The sequence below is a fragment of the Pelobates fuscus genome, chromosome 12 (assembly GCF_036172605.1).
Source record: "Pelobates fuscus isolate aPelFus1 chromosome 12, aPelFus1.pri, whole genome shotgun sequence".
Classification (NCBI taxonomy): Eukaryota; Metazoa; Chordata; class Amphibia; order Anura; family Pelobatidae; genus Pelobates; species Pelobates fuscus.
In genome coordinates this window covers 18,738,455-18,754,104 of record NC_086328.1, presented here as the reverse complement: position 1 = coordinate 18,754,104, position 15,650 = coordinate 18,738,455, and the positions used below count along the sequence as shown (strand labels likewise).

Sequence of the window (15,650 nt, the reverse complement as noted above, 5' to 3'; positions counted from 1 at the left end):
TAAGGAGTGAATTGGTGTTGACTTTATGTAGTAAGATGATATTGCTGACACTATAGTGCTTGTGTGACTGTTTAGGTCCCATAGGAAAGCATTGGGAGGCTATTGCGCATGCACAGCAAAAAAAAAAACAAAAAAACATGCTGTGCCAATCATCATCTCCTCATAGAGATGCATTAAATCAGTGCATCTCTATGGGAAGTTCAACATCTTTATGTAAACTGTGCAGCACTAACACAGGAAGCACCTCTAGTGGCGTCTTGAGTGACTGCTACTGGAGGTGTCCCTAGGCAGAATTGTAAACATTAACTTTTCCCTGAAATGGCAGAGACAGGCTATAGACACCAGAACCACTACATTAAGCTGTATTTGTTCTGGTGACTATAGTGTCCCTTTAAATACAGATTATTATTAATATTAGTATTATATTATGGAAGATGACACATTGAAAATATAGAAGCCAAGTGAACTGACTTACCATACACCTTAGTGCTTAGCTTTGTGTGCTACAACCTTTTTCAAGGGAAGATAGATAATTCTTGGATAGTATGTGAGTACTTTATTGTGCCTGTATGTACGCATATGTTGCTATTATATTGGATTGCTATATTGATTAACAATAAACACAATTTATGAGCACTGTATTTATAGCATGCAGTACCTTTTTCCATTTTTTTTATTGCATACTTATATTGTGAGAACATACATGTGTTTCAGATAGTTTTTGTGTACACCTTATTGCAGCCACCAGGGAGCGAGGAACTGTGATTGGCTCTAGAATATTTCTATAAGGGAATGTGGTAACCAAAACACTAGAATGTGGATTCATTTTAATAAGAGGAGGGGTGGCAAAGTATACATAGCTCCCAAGTGTCCCTATTTAGGAGAGACAGTCTCTATTTTGGGTCCATATCCCTCTGTCCCTCTTTTCTATCCTAATGTCACTCTTCTCTAGGAGCTTTATTTAGTTTTTGTGTCTGAGTATGTAACACAGCTCTGCAAAAATAATACTCCCAGTAATGTATATTTAAACTGCAATAAATGTGTTTAGAAACCAGTCTGTGAAATCACTTTACCTTTAGGGGTGTGAGTGGTGGTTGGGCCAGGGGCAGGAATGTTTGGTGGCTTACTGATACAATTTTATGCAACTAAAATGTAATTTAGAACAAATGTATCCTATTTACACTGACTGACTTCTAAACACATTTATTGTAGTTTAAAGACACATTATTGTGAGTTTTATTGCTGTGGAGCTCTGTTATACACTCAGACACAACAATATGGGGCTCCTAGAAAAGAAGGACATTAGAATAGAAAAGCCAAAGAGATTTGGGCATAATATAGGGACTGTCCCTCCTAAAAATGGGACACTTGGGAGGTATGTCTATAACTGGTCATGTGAGAGGAAAGGATTTGACTGTTGTTTGCTCTAGGTTTTAATATCTGCTAGTTTTATCTTTTCAATGTTGGTCTACTTTGCTCTGAATACTCTACAGTCCAACACGATGGGCTCTCTCGTGTTAAAAATAAATTGCTGTACATTCGGTAGCCTAGCACCTGCTGATACACACAAAATAAAGGTAAACATTGTGTTACTATTAAAACTAAACTTATTTACTGTAGAGAAAGAACTGCATTCTAGCCAAAACAGTCGCTAAATATAGACTTAATTTCAGAATTTCAATTTACATATATAATACAGATGATTTTTTTATCTATTTACATGCTTCTACGTTAATACCTGCTCCAATAACCTTTTTTGTTACCTTTTATTAATCTGTTGATTAGTTACTAGAAGCTTTAACAGTGCTAATTAGCATAGTGTTCGTTTTCCATATTAGTCTCTCGTCTTCAGTAATTTTGTAATGTGCCATTGAAATGTGACATGGGGGGGGTAGAGGGGCCATAGTTCAATGATTCCTGATAGCCTGTTATTTCTTAATATCTATTAGCATACTGTTAATGTAATGCACTTTTATTGGAGATGTAAATAGACTGAAATTAGCAATCTTATAGATACCCCAAAACAATCCCACATAAACCCAGAGTCAGATATTCTTAAAAATGTTCTAAACACGTCAAATGCTGAGGATAGAATTATTGAATGCAGTTTTACAACATGCATATATATATATTTTTTTTAAACGTTAGCTTCCATTTCGCTATTGCACTCAGAAAACAGACACTGACTTCCTACGTGCTATATGCCGAGCCTCTTAATCCTGTTGTAACGTCATCTCTTGGTCAACATCTATAACGTGTGACTCCCAACTGTTCAGACAAACACTTTAATAAATATTATTTGTAGAGCTTGAATTTTTATTGTTATTATTCAACCAGCCCCCGAGCTATACGGAAAATATTAAAAAAAAAACCCTAAGCATGGCATAATGTGACATCGTGCTAGATAATTCAACAGGGTGTCATTGTATGTGGCATACTAAATTAAATGAACTGCTCCTTTAGATAGCACCTATTCACTCTCCTTGTACACACCATTTCCATCCCTTCGGTTTGAATTAGATCTGTTCTACAAATGCAATTACAACTTATGTCCTTGTTTTAGAGAACTCAGTGATATGTGTGCTCCAAAGTTCCTTTCAACCTCGTATAATTGTGCAGAGATATCTACATACTTTGTACTCAGACTGTTTCTTGGTTGACACCATGTTGTCTTAGAGTCACAGAGGGCACACGGGTGTAGACACAGATGCATATGTTCCAGATCTGTAGGACATAAAAGATTACTCAGTCTTCGTTCATTTTCCCATTTCTAAGTTAATGACAAAAGGGAAAACTTACCTCTAAAATGGGCGATTCCGTCTGTAAAATAGACAGTCCTTCTTGAAAAGGGAGAGTGTCAGTTTGGCATGTTGACATACCCCCTTAATTGACATCTGCCAGTATGACATGTCAAGCTAACTAACAACCATCTGCCCAGCCCCACTCTGGGCTACCAGTATTGAAGTGTTCAAGCAGGGATTGAATGCACCTGTGCTGTTCCATATGGATGCTTGCCATAAGTGGGACACCAAAGAGCAAACCCAGGACTGTCACATCTAATCTGGGACTGTTGGAAGGTATGATCCGTAATTTATAGCTGTGGATCTCTGTGATAAAGCCATGCACACCATGAGTGGCACAGCAAATACACAAATATTTCAATAGCTTCTTTGAATATTTTATCTTAAAATCTAAGTGGCACTCTTCCCAAATCACCTCCCCCCACCCAAAAAAACGAAATAAATTATATATAAAGAAAGAACGAAAGAAAGCTCTTTTACGATGGGCATTGCTTTTCATTCCTAATATACATTGCCGTAAGGTCACGCGGATTTCCATACTGATAGATTTTGCATTGTAATAGAGCTCTATTAAAATACTCATTGTTTATTTTTCTTGCTAAACTAGAGTAAATTTGCAATGAAAATGCCATCTTGGTCTATTGGCAATTTAGAAAGGCTGATGGACATTCTGGTTTATTGCCATTCCGTTGACTTGTTTAATTAACCACATTTTCTGACCACGACTTGTTTGTACAAGAGTTGCTAGTCTTTGTTTTTAAATTACATCTAATGAACATATTTGCATGTTATCAGGCACTTCGCTCTATCATTTCAGATTTCTGCATTTAAGCCCGCATCACTCAAAACAGCTTTTGTGGATTAGTAAGTAGGTGAAATCAAAAATCTCATTTCGTATCTGACATTAATAACTTTCAGGGGGAATGAGCATGCCATTTATGACTTGACCAGAATAGAGTCCAATGTCCTAGCAAAAAAAAAAAAAAAAAAGGCAGCTCACAACCCCCTACCAACAAGATAGAAATAAATCATGCATTATGTAGAATTTCTACCTTACATGTTAATTAATGTGTGCAATCAATTACCGATGTTACAGTATGAGAAAAAGAACTGGTGGGGAATGGGTAATAAAAATACCTATACATTTTATATCTGCTTCTATTATTATTTTTTTTTTTTTCCTATTTAAACAAATAGTCTTCAAGCCTGCGAATGCTGTGTTGAGACATGCTTTGAATAGCAAGCATCATAAAATCTAATCAGATTTATAAGAGGAATTGATTGTTGTGGCAGGAGGAGAGGGTGGAAAATCAGCTGAAATTTAAGTGTTAATTTTTATGCTAATCCACAGTGGCTTCGTATGAAGCAATTTTGCTCTGTGGCACAAATATGAAATTGTCCCTTGCAGAGAAATGTCAGCTTACTAGACCTGAAAGCAGTATTTCATTAGGTATGTTTCTATTAAGATATGTCACTGTTGTTAGCCAGGCTGTACACACAATGGTGGCTCATGCCTCTCCTCTAAGACCAAAAATGTTTCAGCTCAGTGGCTGGAATACATTGGAATACATTGTCATATAACAGGGTGGGCTCTGCCCCGTGGACAAAAGGCTATTTAATACAATTTAATGTCACTCGGTGAAGAAGTGGGGAAAAAAGACAGGGGATAAAAACGGCATCTGTGTGTTTCACAGCGCAGTGGTGCAAGTACGTTAGGAGGTATGACATTCCTGCCAAATAATAATAATACAATAAAAAAAAAAAAAAATGTGGGACATTTTTATATAACCTGCTCCCCTCTGCAGTGTTTTCGAAAATGCTATTAAGTGATCGATTTACGCTGCCACAATATGATGTCATCTATAAAGGAAGAATGCAGATGACAGCAGATTGCTAGTGATAGTGACCTTGTTACTGTGCTTTGGAACTCTGTCAAAATCACTTTGAGTGTACGGTTTCACAGAACATCGTTTTTGGACAATATCTAGTTTCTGGGTAGAGAATTGATAGCGCTAAGGGTTCTGATGCAATTCACATATAGGTCAATTACATTCACCAACATCTGCTCTGTAACTGGCATTTGCATATAGCATTCATATGTTAATGATGGCTCTCTTTTTCTCAAGTAATATATTAAAAAATACACCCAAGATTTGCATATCAGTTTGGATCAGTATATTGGAAACAATTTATCATCTTCTTCTTCTTACTATGATTTAAAGAAAGAAAAAAAAAGAATATGCAGAGTGATGTCTGTTATATTGGAGAAGGGTTGTGATTTATACACGGAGCCCCTTAGTGGAAAAGCTTCTATCCTAAAGCAGCTTAAAGCCTTATAAATCAATAATGACACAGATGGACTGGTGATAATCTATTTAAAATGCCTGATAGCAAATATTGTTGTACAGATGATTAGAGTGGTAACTGTTTTAGCAGCAAGCTTTTCCTCCCTTTTGTAAATGGTAAGTTTGAACAAAAAAAAAAAAAAAAAAGTAAAAAATGTAACAATGAATGAAATAAATTTTTTTATTTTTTTTTACATTTTTACATTTTTTTTTAATGTTAGAAAATCTCCTGGTTGGGATCTCGATGGGAAGTGTGGACAATACCTAGGGAAGAACAAAGACTTTGCAGCTACTGCCTTTATAATAATTATGTCAGCCACTGTTTCTTTACCAAAGCAGGACCTCTTAATGGAATTGTCTCCTGTCAGGTGTGAATAGTGTTAAAAGCAACTCCTTTACTCTCTGTCCTGATCGGGCACGAGTAGGGAGGGTAATAAGTGGAGGTGTTGTCAGCTATGGAAGCTGTTTGGAATCCTGAAAAATAATATAAGCCTTTATTGATCTGACGAAAATGAAAGATCTCAATGCATCGCTGTATTTAACTCCTCGTCTATTACACGTCACCGGTGGCCTTGTACTGGGATAGATTTTCATTCACAGACACCGGATTTTATTTCATCTTTAACCTTTTTCACTGAATTTCCTTGACCTCTAGTCAAACTGCAATTTAGCATATTTTGTATGAATTCATCTTATATGTAGTGATGGTAAGTTATCCCCTCTTTTTTTGTTTGTTGACAGGAAAGTACTTCGAGCGAATCTGTCAGTGCCAAGATACTAAGAGGCTCCTAATCTGACTGACGGCCCTTAAACCAAGTATGCAGTTAAACTGTTAAGGTAAGACTGACTGCATGTCTAACCATTCTAACAGAGGAGAGGGAACCCAAGTGTCAATCACTTTTGCTCTACTGTCCTCCGCTACGGCAATAAAGAGGTTAAAACTAATTTCATGTTTTGAACTAAAATCCCGTAATGTAATTACTTTAAGTATGCAGACTAGGAGATGACCAGGATTACTTCATGGCCAGTGATAATTGATGCCAATCAGGTTTGAACAAAAGAATCATGTAATCTAATCTCCCAGATTCATATCTATTCTCTAAATCTGCAAGAATATCATATCAGGGTTAAATTGTCCGAAAACCTTCCAAAATAGGATTTTCCAAGGGCATACACACAAACGATTACAATTTCCAAGATAAATTGCGATGTATATCACAAAAGAACTATGTGAGTATATGTATGGATAACTTGGCAGAAAGGGGGTAGGTAAATACACATTTGGCTGTGATCAGTGAGGTAGGATCAATATGTGGGTGTTGACGTGCTGCTCTTTGTGCTCCGTTGGTAATAATCCCAATTTAAGTCTTCATGGTAATTGTAAATGTATATATGAACTACATGTGTGGTTTTATTGACCACTCTACTACATTCCTGATGTGAGCTGTAAAGCAAAAACAAATCACACAGACAAAGTCACAGAACAGTGCTGACATAAACTGTTACGATTGCCTTTTAGTTTGTTGGAAATTTAGTAAATACTTTATATTTACTACATTTTAGGATTGTAGTAGTTATCTCAACAAGATGTTGCTATTTATATGGTCATTATAAAATGATATATAATTACTGTTCATTTACATTTTTGTATAAAACGCAAGAGTTGGAATAGTGAAAAAAAACAAAAAAAAATGAGTGTAGTAGTTCCCTTCCATGCCTTGTCCCAAAGGGGGTTTCAAGGGCAACAAGAAAGTTATTTTCCTTCTCAAAGTGGATACTACCCCATCGAACTTAGTTCTGGGTTGCTGGAGAAAGTGGGATTCCCAGTTATGAACAGGTAGAGGAGATAAAAAAACAAAACAAAAGAGAAAACACATTAGAGCAATTGTTACATTTCTAGGAGACTCTCTATACCAGCGGTTGGCAACCTTTTAACCTAACAAGATTTTGAAGTCCCTAGAAGTGCCTGTTTTTTTTTAGTTACTTGTGCATGTTGCCATATTCAGATTGTGTTATGTGTCAGTGCTGTGGCTGTGTGTTATCATATATGCGCATGAGCAGCTGGTGTTGTTGTGTGTTATTTGTGTGTGTGGGCTGTATGAATTGTTTTTTGTTGGAAATGTTTATTGTGTGTGGTGTTGTGTGTTTGTGTGGGGCTGCTTGTGAGGTTTTGTAAGTATGTGGACTGTCAGTAGTGTTGTTTGTGGGTTGGGGGCTGCCTGTAAAACCGTTTGTTTGTGTGTGGGCTGCGTGTAGTATTTCAATGTCGTGGGGGCATGTGTATATATGCACTCTTCAAGACAGACATTTAGACACATGCCGGTACACATACCAAACACATACATACACACAAAGACACAATTACAAACTGCTAGACACACACAGTCAAATACACAGTGACAGATACACAGTCCAATGCACACTGCCAGGCATGCAAACCATTACACATTGCCTCATCCGCTGCTAGACACTAACATACAATGCTAAACACACATACTACTATACACAAATTTCAATGTATTCCCAATAACACTATTTTAGCCACCCTCCATTCTGCTGACCATTAAATACCCATCACTGTCTGCCACAATCACTGCTAGTACAAACCACTTGGTCAGAACTAGCAGATATTTTAAGAACATTTGGGCAAGCTGGGGATGGGGAAGCACCTTTCAAGTTCCCCATTGCTCCCACCAGGGGCGTACCTAGAGCATATGGCACCCGGGGCGGGTCCTAGTTTTGGCACCCCCCCCCCCCACCCCCCCGCACTTTAAAATGTACAAAACACCCACAATTTTTTTTAATGTATGTAGCATTGAGCAGTGCTTGCATGTTTCAATGTAAGCATGCTTTTGTATGGAGTGAGTGCGAGTGAATGAATGGGTGTGTTTGTATGTAGTGTTGGCATTTTAATGCAGGCATGCTTTTGTGTGTAGTGTTGGCGAGATGCAGTGGTGTGGTATATAATGGTGATGTTTTAATACAAAGGTGTGTTTGTATGTAGTGTTTGCACCGGAATGCAGGGATGTGTTTGTGTGTAGTGTTGGCAAGATGCTGAGATGTATGCAGATATATACACACACTGACACACATGCAGATACAGACACACATTTATCCTCCTGTTTAGTACCTGCTGGCTGAGGCTGTTGGGAGTTGGGCTCTAGTTCTCTCCCAATCAGTGCCGCCCTCCATCCTGCGTGTCTCAGTGTTAGCTGGGAGGAAGTGACTGAATTTCACTTCCCCCAGGGCTGCCATTATATTATTACAGAAGCCTGGTCGCACCATTAAAGCACCACCGTGCACAACTGGGCCCCTGAAGCAGTGGTGACTCTAGGAACAATATATAGGGGAGGCACATAAACAGTGGGGGCTGGAAGCATGAATAATTTTCACTAGGTAATGGGGGAATGTGATGCCATTGGCTGTCTGACGACAGCATGTTGTGCATGCTGGCATCAGACAACACATTTGCATAGAATTCACATTAGCGACCTAGATTTCAGGGATGGCTGACACCTCTTAAAGGGACACTCCAGGCACCCAGACCACTTCGGCTCATTGGAGTGGTCTGGGTGCCAACTCCCACTACCCTTAACCCTGCAAGTGTAATTATTGCAGTTTTTTTTAAACTGCAATAATTACCTTGCAGGGTTAAGTCCTCCCCTAGTGGCTGTCTATTAGACAGCCACTAGAGGGACTTCCTGCTTCATAGCACAGGTTTTCTGTGCTAGAGCGTCGCTGGACGTTCTCACGCTGTGTGAGGACCTCCAGCGTCGCTCTATTCCCCATAGGGAAGCATTGAAATTCATTTTCAATGCTTTCCTATGGGGTGCGCTAATGCGCATGCGCGGCATTGCCGCGCATGCGCATTGGGTCTCCTCGGCCGGCGGGCAAGATCAGTCTCGCCCACCGGCCGACGTAAGTAGAAGGAGGAGCGGCGGGGGAGGAGGAAGCAGCGACGTGGGACCTGTCGCTGCCCCTGGTAAGTCACTGAAGGGGTTTTCACCCCTTCAGCAACTGGAGATTGGGGGGTGGGAGGGAGAGGGACCCTCCAGTGCCAGGAAAACGGATCGTTTTCCTGGCACTGGAGTTTCCCTTTAACTTTGATCTTTGTTTAGCGGATAACTCCCCTATTTCTTATCCTTATGTGGGATTGCCATATTTAAGGACACCAAATAAGGGAGCTATCTGCTAAACAGCACCCTAATTTGGTATCTTTACATATGGAATCTCACATAAGGGCACCAATTTAGGGAATTCTCTACTAAACGGCTAAAAGATTAAAATTTAAAAAGTCTTTTTCTTAATTTTAATCTTTAGGTTGTTTAGTAGATGACTCACTTATTTGTTATCCTTATGTGGGATTGACATATTTAAGGACATTTAAGGGAGGGGGTGACTGGGTAACAGGGTGACTGAGGGAGGGGGTGACTGGTGACTGAGGGAGGGGGTGACTGGTGACAGGGTGACTGAGGGGGTGACTGGTGACAGGGTGACTGAGGGAGGGGGTGACAGAGTGACTGGGGGGTGACTGGTGACAGAGTGACTGAGTGGGGTGACAGGGTGACTGAGGGGGGTGACAGGGTGACTGGGGGTTGACTGGGTAACTGGGGGGTGACTGTGACAGGGTGACTGGGGGGGGTGACTGGTGACAGGGTGACTGAGGGGGGTGACAGGGTGACTGAGAGAGGGGGTGACAGAGTGACTGGGGGGTGACTGGTGACAGAGTGAATGAGTGGGGTGACAGGGTGACTGAGGGGGGTGACAGGGTGACTGGGGAGTTGACTGGTGACAGGGTGACTGAGGGGGGTGACAGGGTAACTGGGGGGGGTGACAGGGTGACTGGGGGGGGTGACTGGTGACAGGGTGACTGAGGGGGGTGACAGGGTAACTGGGGGGTGACAGGGTGAGGGGGGTGACAGGGTGACTGAGGGAGGGGGTTACAGGGTGACTGAGGGGGTGACAGGGTGACTGGGGGGGGTGACAGGGTGACTGGGGGGGTGACAGGGTGACTGAGGGGGGTGACAGGGTGTCTGAGGGAGGGGGTGACAGGGTGTCTGAGGGAGGGGGTGACAGGGTGTCTGAGGGAGGGGGTGACAGGGTGATTGAGGGGGTGACAGGGTGATTGAGGGGGTGACAGGGTGACTGAGGGAGGGGGTGAGAGGGTGACAGGGTGATTGAGGGGGTGACAGGGTGACTGAGGGAGGGGGTGAGGGTGAATTTACAATAATATTTTCTTACCATGATTCAATGGCTGTCTCTCTCCATCCCAGCCCAGGCAGTGCAGCAGGTGCAGGCAGAGTGGCCGCAGGGGAGAAACCTGGCAGAATACACGCTCTGCGCCCCCTGCTGGCACACTCCATAACAGCATCCCTGGTGCTCAGTGATGACTCAGAACACAGGCTGGGAATCCCCTCCCTGTGCTCTGACTCACTCACTGAGCGCCGGAGCCGCGAGGGAGAGGACGACCAGCAGGAGGGACAGAGTGTGGCACCCCCCTACTGGATGGCACCCGGGGCGGACCGCCCCCCCCGCCCCCCCCTTAGTACGCCACTGGCTCCCACTGCTACCCCTGTAACCTGTTAAGTACCAACGTACTATGCATTATATTTAAACATTCTGATGTACAATTTTGCATCAACAAGTTTACAAGTAACTTGATTTCCATTGGTGACCTCATCCCATTTATGTTTAGCACCACTTTTTATAACAGATTATTTAAAAAAAAAAAAACAATCTTGCTTTCTCGTGCTATCCCAGCCATTTTTACCCTTTGCCATTGCTTTCTTATTTATTGCTTCCTGATTAGCTGTGCTGGGTCATTACTCTCTGGATTGTGGAATCTCAAATTGTAAAAGACACCTAGCTGAGGGTGATCTTGGGTTGTGATAAAAAGGTAGGTAAGTAGACAGGCCGAGAGATATTTATTGTTTACTAATTTTCCTACTCACAGGGAGGCAGTCAGTTTAATATTCAATTTTCTTGGAATTGCACCGGTATGGTTTAACACTATTTTGGGGTCTGTCAAACTGAGTTGCATGTATTGTTGTATGATGTTGGACAAGTGGATGTGCATCTGTGACTTTGGATCAATAGGTGACACCACAAATTCTTCCATCAATTGCAGATAGTGATCTTGCTCTCTAATTTCATGCTGGGGCTTGGGTAAGTATTGATCCATCTCAGACTCTGCAATGTGGGATTTTCAGGCAGACATTTTCCAACGTTACTCCCGTTGACACATTTTGAGACCCTGTAACGAAGGAAATATCAAGTGTACAATGTACAGGAAACTTGTTCCTATAAACTATGCCTTATACGTTATGTCATCACAAAGACAAACGTGTTGCGTTTAACCACAGTTTGGTAATTTCTGTGACTGTATTCATGGAACAGTAATTTGTTACTTTGTATTTTGTTTCTATCAAATTTTCCTCTCTGGTTTTGTTACAAGGTGGGTGTTACTGATTACATTTAATCAAATTTTCAGAGAAATTAGTTTTAAAATATAACACAGATATTTTCACAAGAAATCATCAGCTGAGATGATTGGGGAATCAAAGAGTAGGCTAGGTCCCACAATAAATATAATTTGCATTGTCTGTATACCGGCAAGCAGCACGAATAAAAATGTGTAACAGAAATGTTTCTTGATAAGTAAGATCCACACTATTTAAATATTCCATATTCCACAGAGATGGGCAGGAGGGAGGCTGGTGGTTGGATCTGGTTGGATCTATTTTGGTTGTAGTAACCCCTGCTTTTATGCCCCCTCCCCATTAAAAAAAGAATGAAAGAAACCAAAAACATCCTCCCTGCAGGTACATCCCAGAGTACAGGCTGAGGGAAGGACATAGGAGCCAAGGAGGGTTGTGCTGCTATTTGCATGCTGACAACAGAAGCCTATAATGCACATTATAAACATTAGCCAGCTTTTTTGTTCCGGGTTGGCTAGTCACTGTGCTGGAGGTGAAGTTAAACCTCCAACGTGAATGTTCTCTGTGTGCATACTGAAATGCTGCACATACAGAATCCAAGCACCATGATCACTTCAACTCAGTGAAGTGGTTATGGTGCTTGGAGTAATCCTTTCAATTAAATACCCCGAATTTCACTCCTAGTGCAGCACAGGTATGTTTAATCATGGGTGTAAATAGTAGGATTAAGGAGCAGCGCCTGTGATGGAATTTCCACGCTCAGAGCGATATGGAGGAGGGAAGGAAGAAGACACGGATATAGTGTAGTATGTTAGGATCTTAAGTGATAATAAGTGAAGGGAAAGGAATTGCACTTACAATTTTCTGGAGCTTATACTCAGCTCCAGATATGTGCGCCTGGATGGTATAATCCCAGTCTACGGATATGTAGATGGTCCTTTTATAGTCCTCAAAAAGGGGGTCTCCAGAGGTAGTAGGGTTTTTCTCCTTTCCACAAGCAGTGGGCCGGTATTTAAATAGTTAGTGATATATAAATAAGAGGATAGAAACACAAAATAGTGCTCTCTGGATGATACAGAATAAAATGATAAAAGATGGAGGTGTACTCACAAGTGAAGAGCAAATGGGATATTGCTCCATATATGTAGGCGTAGGGGGTATGATCCCCACCAAGGATGTCACTCCTCGAGTCCTGCAGTGGGGGTGGTGTTGGAGAGAGTTGAAGGGAATTATATAAATATATTTTTAAATAATATTAATAATAAAATAAATAGAATAAAATGATAGGCTATCTTTATTGAAGACAAAAAAAATCAGTAACATAAAACAGCTTTAAAATCACTAACGTGTTTCTCCTATCAAAGATTAAAATGTTTAATCATGGGCTCACACTTCTCTTTATTATTGTGCGTCATACTTATTTTGTATTCTTAGAGCCATCTGCACTCTGGTGTTGTATACATTTTACACCCCAGCAAATGTATACTGATACCAATATTTTATTTATTCCACATACCCATAAAATGCATGGTTCACCTGAGAAATACCACTAGTGTATACCATTCATTTTGTCACATCAATATTTCTTATTAAGTAGCATTATTTGCTATATCCTGTTTCGGTTATATATACTTTAGCCTACTAATTCAGTTAGCCCAACCATGTGATTAAACTCTTTTTGTTTTTTAAGGGACTTCATAGGTAATTAAGCAGTAAAACTGAACATTTGGCTATCATTTTTTTTTTTGTTACATTATTTTAATCACCAAAGAAAAACTATTGGAATTTTTAAACACAACAGACTGAAAAGGTGTGAAGTTCCCTCGTTCATCATAACAATGTGTTAAATTCTAAAATCAACCATTAAACAATCTCTGACTACAAAAATGATGCACGGCTAACAAAGTATATATCTCTCCTGGCGTAGCAGAATATAAAAAATATATTTATCCATTATCATTTGCAAATCTCAGTACATCTTGCAAAAAAATACGAAAGACTAGGCAAAGAGAAGCAGTATATTTTAGGGAAACATAACTGAGGAAAACTGTACAGAACTGGAAAGTTTGATAGCATTGTAACTTGAAATTATTATATATATATGAACATACAAAATCAAGTTCAAGCTATCTATAAAAGAAAACGGATATTTCCCTACATATCAGGCTTACAAGCATTTTAGGAGGAGGGTAGCTTGATTGATTGCTGGCAGATTCACTCTCAGTGCTCCGAGGGGCTCATTTCACCTCTGTATGTTCAACATATATCTCCAAACCTACATGCACTCCAGGTCAGTCTCTGGTGCCATTTTAACATCACTTGACTGAAGTTACAAACCCTGACATCTGATCTTAATAGTAAATAGAATGTACTGAAACCTAGTGAATTCAGAATGAGCAACTCAAGATTCATTCTAGCAACAATAATTATTGCGTATCTCAACAAAGAATTAGGATCGTGCACATATGGTTCAGGCAGAACATTTTAATAAATTGTGTTTGTGGGATTTTTGGATTTATCAAAGGCACTTTAAAAAAATTTAAGTTAGAGTAGAGATTGATGTACTGGAATCACATGCACGTGGCTCACGTAGCGCAATTACGCCATCAATTGTGAGGTCTTTTTTTTTTTAATGTGATTTTGTTATTTGTTAAGTTATTAAATGTGTATATGTTTACCATTGATTTTGTAAGTTTGATTTGATATTTCTGCATTTGCATTTTTTTTAACACTGTGATGTCATCACTATGCGTCCTAATACTTTACTTTTCCACTCATTTTAAATTTGCACACTGCCTTTTGCACACTTCAATCGTGAGCAGTAGCATTTATCTATATAAACTGTCTTTGCCCGTGTTTGTGCTGGCTTAAGAACCGCTGTTTTCGAGTCAAAACTGTGTATATTACTTTCTGATAAATCTGCCCAGACCATCCCTACAGGTCCAGTCCTAATTCTTCACTGTGCTAGCTGAATGGGCTGAGCACACCTTGGGCTTGCACTTTGATGGTGTTTGGAACGTACGCTGTCCTATATCCTTGTATTAATCTGCTAGGAAGTTCCACTAAATATTCTCACACTTGGAAGACCCTAACAATTCAAATGACAGCTTGATCGGATTCCCTACTCAACTAACACAAGATTGAAACAGACAAAACAGAGTATGCCAAATATGGAAGAGGCAAGTCTAGAATCGATATCACTGAATATAGAACACCGAGCTTTCAAAATGAAAATTGACATTTAAAGCAAAGTTGTTAATAATAGTTTTGATGAAACAAAAAAAAAGTTAAAAAAAAAAAAAAAAACCTCCTCTAATTCAGTATATGTTTTTAATAAAGTAATATCTTTAATAAAGTAATTAATAAAATAGATTGTGGTTGGCTGTAGCACTGCGGTGCCTGTTACAGTTCATTAAATCGCGGCGTATATTTCTCTTTCTATTTGATTTCCTTCATTCCTTTAGAAGAGCGGTGAGTCGCAGAAGGTGTGATACTAGGTACATTGGAACAAAGCAGAAACTAGAATATGCACAGCAATCTAAACACTCCCAAACCGCTGCACACAATATCATTTCACAGCCATGTAATGGGGAGTTTATGTCCAGGCTGCATTGATCACAATACAGATATAGATTACTGTTAAAGGGTAAAGTTTGAACATATTACATTGGCTCAGAGCATCAGCTGATTTTTTTAAACCAATGTTGGTATTCAAAGTTAGCGCCTGACAGAGCCAGTTAAGTGCCCAACTGTTCACTTTACCTTACCTTAAGTTACCTTAAGATGGCGTCAGGGCACTCTTGGGATCATAACCAATACAGCAAGCTTTAGTGGTTATGGTGCATAGACTCTCCCTCTAAGCAAATAATGTTCATTCCTCAATTACATTTACATGTATTATTATCTTTAACCAGGCTGGAACATAATTTTGATTATTAAAAGTTGTACCTACAAAAATGTAAAACATATATACATATTTATAATATTAATCGGTTTTAAATCATGTTCAGCTACAGTGAGTGAGTATTGAGAATTGATGGAAAAGTCTTAAAGGATTTACTCCAAGC

At 39.8% G+C, this 15,650-nt stretch overlaps 1 protein-coding gene across 1 annotated transcript in view; it reads left to right on the top strand.

Moving 5' to 3' along the window:
- ZNF536 (zinc finger protein 536) overlaps positions 1–15,650 on the top strand; it is a 456,445-nt gene that overhangs the window by 131,616 nt on the left and 309,179 nt on the right. The window contains exon 4 of the mRNA XM_063437911.1: positions 5,888–5,983. The gene's annotated coding sequence lies outside the window, so the exon portion shown is untranslated. The remainder of the gene's footprint in view (positions 1–5,887; positions 5,984–15,650) is intronic.